Source organism: Rhipicephalus microplus, chromosome 8 (assembly GCF_043290135.1).
Source record: "Rhipicephalus microplus isolate Deutch F79 chromosome 8, USDA_Rmic, whole genome shotgun sequence".
Taxonomy (NCBI): Eukaryota; Metazoa; Arthropoda; class Arachnida; order Ixodida; family Ixodidae; genus Rhipicephalus; species Rhipicephalus microplus.
This window is the reverse complement of record NC_134707.1, coordinates 97528238-97534804: the sequence shown is the minus strand read 5'-3', so window position 1 is coordinate 97534804 and position 6567 is coordinate 97528238. Positions and strand designations below refer to the sequence as shown.

General features: G+C 41.8%; 1 long non-coding RNA gene across 1 annotated transcript; it reads left to right on the top strand.

Annotated features, from left to right (window-relative positions):
- Nucleotides 1-1443: 1443 nt before the first annotated feature.
- LOC142768677 (uncharacterized) lies at nt 1444-5789 on the top strand. The gene is made up of 2 exons (XR_012885388.1): nt 1444-1701; nt 5290-5789. It is a non-coding gene; the product is annotated as an uncharacterized LOC142768677 (long non-coding RNA).
- The last annotated feature ends 778 nt before the right edge of the window (nt 5790-6567 follow it).

The window sequence follows — 6567 nt, the reverse complement described above, 5'->3', positions numbered from 1 at the left end:
GAAGCAGAAAGTAATGTGAGCGAAACGCAGTTTTCATCGATAAAGCACGCTAACTACAATAAGATGGAAGATACAATAGGGGCGACGCTTGTTCAATAAAGTAAGGGCCAATTCTCCTGTACCTGTTTCTTTCATCTGTCTCATTTGCGTGATTAGTCAACACTCACAAAGTACACTGATTTGCCTGAACAAGGTAATGTTGCGCATATTGGTGTAGCCATGCATAGAACACTACCCCCTCCCCCCGTCCCCCATAAGATCAAAGCTTTTAAAGCTGAAGATAAAACATCCGCCACCTGCAAAATACAACAACAACAGCACAGTTCCTTAGCCATAACCACCACGTCAGCAGGCCATCAGGTCCCTTAAAAACGAACATTGACGTCATGTATGTTTAGAAGGCACGTTTCATTTAATTACTTACTGTAGCGAATGTTCCTCTTCATATGTACTTAAGAGTGCGTCATGGAAATTAGGAAGAGGACACCGACCATAAAGAAAAATGCAGAATAAGAACATTTCGGTGACCTTGACGCAGCCTCGCTCACAATGACGGAAGCCTTGTGGACTAAATTGCGAACAAAGCTCTCCTCAGGAGAGCCGAAACTCATTCTCAAGTTCATCTCTCTCTCTCTCACTCTCTCTTCATTTTTTGTTGATCCTCTTCTTTTAATTTATGTAACTTCCCCCGCAGACGTGCTTCGGTCAAAGCCTTGGCTTTGTGGGTAGTGAGAAAACAGCACTGATGAAATATTCTCAGCTGTGGTCTTGTTCCAAGGACTGCGAGCTAAGTACAAATGTATTGCCGCAACGTGAAGACAGAAGTAGTAATTAACAGGTTGAGAAAGTAGCAGCAGGTCAGTATTTTTATTTACTGCGTGCCAGAGCGTTCCTCTTCTTTCTTGTTATTGCTTGCTGCATAAAAGCGAGCAGATGCGCGTATGCGCTGTCGTCTTCGTCTTCCTTGCACTACGCACGTGGCAAAATGTTCTCATCAAATAGTGTGACGGCCGATGCATGCAATGTTGCAATGTCTTTACCGAAATAAAGGTGCCGATAAAATATCGCCTGCGTGACCTTGAATGTGCAGTCCCTAAAGACCCATAGAGCTAAGCAAAAAGCATCAGCTGAGCTTTTTTTACCAAAATTCACTACATTAGGTCGGTGAAGGTGCGCTAAACATTGCTCCTCAATATTACAAATGCGCGTTCTGACTAGTAGCTCGTGCTGGCTGCACTGCACCTTCACAAAGTTCACTGCGAGTCAGATGCACAGTTAAAGAACGAGTATAACGCAACAGATCGCTGCAGCAAAAAAAAAAAAAAGAGCAGCGCCCGCGCTATCAGCAGAGGGCCGGAGCTAGCGTTAAACTGCATCTAGCCGGTCTGAGAGGGCCACAAGGCGCAATCAAGTCACGTCGCCTAGACAACCTTGGCTGCCCGGTATTGCTGCGCGCAGGGCGCACAGCGCGGGAAAGGGGTCGGCATCGTCTTACTTGTCACTGCGTGCGCTGGCGAAAAACCCTCCCGTGTGTGTGCGTGTGGTGCGCGTGGCTTCTCGATTGGTAGAGTTTATTATTCGGTGTTTAGTTTGAACTCTGTGCTCCACCAGTGTGTTCTGTCAGTGCTGATTATTACGAAGGTGCACCATCCTGAAGACTGGACCTGTGGATTCATATTGTGGAGCACTCGAAGTAAAATAGTGAGTACCACTCTCACGTTGATCCGTTCAGCGCTTTGTTAACTGCATGAGCACGAGAATAACGGCTTCAAACAATTTTGTTTTCAACTAGTTGATGACAAATCAGCATTTGTTTACTTAGCGAGAATATTTGTCCGAACTGTTTCACGGGGATGATGGCGAAGTGTGATTGTGGGCAAGTTTTTTTTTGTTTCTTTGTTTAGATCGTTTGGAGTACAAAGCAGAGTGAGCGTGCGCCGCTGAGGTTGAGTGAAGAAATTGAACAGATTTTTGCGGTGCCCTTTGTTGGAAGCCGTTTTTAACGGGGCCCGCTCGTGCTGTACATCAATTTAAGTTTACTAATTAATACATGTGTGGGGACGGCGCCTCCCCACACATGTATTACACAAAGCTCGAAGCATCACACACACAGCTCGAAGCATCAACCGTATGTCAGACGCATATGCTTGGACATGTCGGTAGTTCATTCACTATCTTTTTTTTTCTTATTGCACAAAAAGACCGATAACGGAAAACAAGGGTGTGGTGTCCATGTCGTTCTTTTCGGTTCTTTTTCGTTTTGTGCGGTAACACTACCGTGATAACTCGGGTTGATGCAAGGGTGACAAAACAGCATATTGTTTCGCGTTAGGTGCGCCTCGCGAAATTTGCCTACTTCCTAATACATTCAATTTAATTAAACTTGTCTTCACCGGTATTTTCGTTCCCCCGCAACGCAGCGTGACACTGCCGACAGCCGTGCCTATATAGCGGATCGAGCACTGAAGCTGGACTTTTGAACAGACCTTTAGTTTGTGTGTATGGTCGAATTGCCTACTTGAACAGCGCAAACGCTTGTTTGAACATAACTGCTAACGTTCGAGCACATTTTATTCAGATTGTTTCCATCATGTGTAACTTTCAAAATATTCTTGTTATTCGGAGCTTTATTGCCATCGCCTCGCTTTGGCGTTTAACTTCGCTAAGTACTTCAGATGTTAAAGGTGTTTTCGCTATGTGAAGCGTATTCTTAGTTTTTTGTTGTACAAAAACACTTTGATGTTATACATACTGCACGGTATCTAAGCATGTGTTGCAGCCAAAATGTAAGTCTGGGCAGCATATCTATCTGGAAACACAACGCGCACAGCCACAGAACAGCCTACGCTGCATCGGGAAGGAGTTATGCTTTCTCACCCTGACAGCATGATTGAAACTAATGGCCCTAATTTAGCAGTATGCAATGGTCATTGAGTGGTGGTTACAGGGTCACTTTATTCGACATTTTCCAGCCAATTTTGCGGCTAAGGAAAATGTGTTTGAAACAAAAATCGTGCTGATTTAATGCATTTAAAACAGTGAACTGCTTGAATATTTCGGAGAGAAAAACTTTTTGTTCACGTGGTTGCCTTTCAAACTTTTCAGACTGTTGTTTGAGTGTTGTTTGGGAAAAAAGTATTTTACATTGACCACACCGCATTTTATACCAATTTTGGTACATGTTAAGTAAAAGAGCTTATGTAAGATGTTTGAAACTCAGCAATATTATACAAAATTTTGGCCACAAACGTCAGCAAAAATTTAGCCTAAGTGTGTTATGTTTGCATTTTCTCATTGCTATACTGCACTTTGTATGAATATCTGAACTGTGACTACTTACTTCACTAAAAAGATATTTTGATGAAAAAATATTTTAAACATCTTAAGCTGTTATCCTCTACGAAAAAAGATCACTCATTTCACAGAATTGTCATTTTTGTCCCTATTGAGACGCAATTTGCACCATGAGGTAGTCCAATTAAAAATCACCTTCTACCTAAATTGAAAGCAAATACAATTGTTTGTACGTGACAAGTTTTATTACAAGTTCTATTTCAAGGAATAAAATATTTTCGAAATTTTCCCACCAACGGCAATAGGGAACTTCGAGCCGTCGGCTGCAGTATGACCAAATGGCGAATGGGAAACTTGGAACTTCAAAAATCATTTAGGGGCAAAGCTCTTGAGGCCGTGGGTCATTCCCTCCTCTGTAGTCATACCAGTAATATGTAGCCACTTGATGAGTTGCACAATAGATAGCGTTAGTGGTTTTCACAGCATATTCACGGAAAAAATGAAGATTCGTGGGACGAATCGTTCGTCCGTACATTTGTGCTTTCGTCCGTTCGTCTGTGCATCCATCCGTCCGTGCTTCCGTGTGTCGGTCTGTCCGTGAGGCCGTCCGTCTTTCTGTTCGTTCATACTGGCGTCAGACTGTCCGTCCATCCGTTTGTGCGTCCGGACGGAAAAACGCTACGCCCCACTCATCAACATTCACTCCGTGGATATGCTGTGATCTTTTTCTCAAAACATAAATTGCTATGAGAAAATTTGGCACATGAAAAGAACTTTTTATTTGGTTCGATTTGGGTGCAACGTCTATTTTAATTCAACCACTACATGGTGCAAGTTGCGTCTCATTATAGACAAAAGAATTATTTTGTGAAATTTGCGATTTTTTCTTGTAAAGTTTGACAGCTTGAGAGGTCTAAAATATTTTTTCCTCCAAATATACCTTATGTGGATTAATCATTCACTCCTCAGATTGTCATTCAAAGTGCAGTATTTATAGAGAAAATGCAGATATAACACATTTCGGATAAATTATTTGAGGCGTATGTGGTTGAAAAATGGTAATCATATTACTGAGCTTCAAACACTTTACGCAAGCCCTTCACTTAACTTGTAGACCAAATTTGGCACGGAAGAAGAGATGCTTATGAAATAATTTTTTTCACAAACATCCAGACGAGATTCCGGTAAGTTCAGGAGGCAGCCACGTGACCAATAAATTATTTGTCTGCGAAATACTCTAGCAGTTACCTTTTTTAATGCAGTAAAATCAGTGCGATTTTTTTTCGAATACATTTGCGGTGGTCACCAAAATGGCTGGGGCGTCTTATGTGCAATGACCCAGTAGCCGATTCTTCCATTATATAATAGTGTCAATGTGAGCCAGTTCAAGAACACTAGTATCATTCGCATTTTAATACGTAACTGTACAATACGTAATTTTACAAGTTACCTGCACTGAATACCTTCTCGATGCGCATACCGTCATGTATGCTCAGTGGCATAGCGCTTTTGTGCAATACAGATAAAATATGTATATGTTGTTGCGCTTCCTACTGTATTCCTTTTAAGAAACTAATCGAATGAGTACCATGGTAGATTTGGAGAAATACACATGCAGCTGTGTTGATGCATACTTAAGCATAAAACTTGACATTCTCTTAGCTTGGTCGTTGCATGCAACTAAAGGAACATTATCAACTTGAAGCAGCACCTTTTTAGTTGCCTGCACGAGCGAGCTTAAAGGGTAAAGTAAGGTACATATCTACAGCACGAAACGCATATTGATTCCGCCACAGCGCGCTTTTTATGGCGTTTGTTGCTCAGCATACCTTTTCTAGCATTTCTCACTGCAGTGAAGTCAGATGCCACTGAGTATGTTTGCTGTGCACTCAATTTATACTTACACATAAGAAAGCAGTTAGGTATACATGGTGCACACTGTATGTTGCATTTTTTGTGAAATTTCAGTCATTGTTCCTTGTGTATTTATTTTAGGTTTCCGGGATTGAATTTCCTGTACAGAAAGTACAGCTTCGCCTCACTTCTCTCGAAGGCACCCGTCATCTCAGCAGCTAGAGATGATTGTGCAAGCAGCGGTGACGAGTGGTTTTGCAGTTAGAAGTATACCAACACTGACATTACATTATTACAACCTCAGTTACACTACCTGTTGAATGTTGTCTTTTTTAATGTCGAAATTTATACTGCGAGATGTAATACGTTGTAACTGTGACTCCAAAAACTTGCTTACTCTTTCAACGTGTTTTTTTCTATTGTATGTGTGTCAATCAAATGCCATATATGTCAGTCGTTTGCCCGACTAGCGCAAATGTTTTGAAAGTTGTGAGATTTATTGTATTGAAAACAATGAATTTTTAGTATAGAGAAAAGAAACTTGGTCCCGTAACACATTTCAAAATTTTGCAGAATGCCATCAGAGTCCTGTTTGTCAGATTCCCAGTTTTTCTATAATAAAGGCAGATGTTAAAATATGGGCTTAAATGTTTTTTTGCTTCGGCATTATGTTCGGCTGGACCTTACGCTACAGGTTACTGCTTGCACTACTGTGGTGTAGTGTGTGTGTGTGTGCGTGTGTGTGTGTGTATGTGTAAATGCCTTCCACGTCTTTGTCGTTTACGGCCCAGTCTACGTACACCTATATACACCGGTCTCATGTAGCTCATTCTAGACCATGGCACCTTATTTTATCAGCAGCATTCATACAGGTATAGGTGCAGTGGGTGACACCAGTATCTTCCTTCTTCCCTGTCAGCCGCAGAGAAGGTTCATATATGCTTCTCCCTGACAACAATTGAGGCTTGGGCCAGTTGGTGATGCATATTTGATAGAATGAAGTGCTGTGAACGGCTCTCCTCAACACACAAGTAAAAGCGTCACCTCCCGTGTCTCTGCTTTAGTTGCCCAATAATTGCGCATCATTTGATCAAGTAAGCTCATCCATATAACCGCCATCGTTTCAAGGGGGTCTTCAGTGTAGACCCCGCTCGCATGGGTGTAGCTTCATCCAACACCCATAGTTTAGGGTTGTTTATAAACACCTATTAAAGTAGGGTGTGACGTTTCTTTACACCCTACGGTTTCAGGGTGTTTCTAAACACCTTATTGTTTAGGGTGTTTCTTGACATCCTAAAAGGATGTTGCCCATGGGACAAAACAAATACACCCTTATGGGTGTGTAAAAATTTTTGGAGTGTAGCAGTGTTTCTTAGCTAAAAAATTTCAGCATGAGTATATTGGGCAGGCACCGAAATG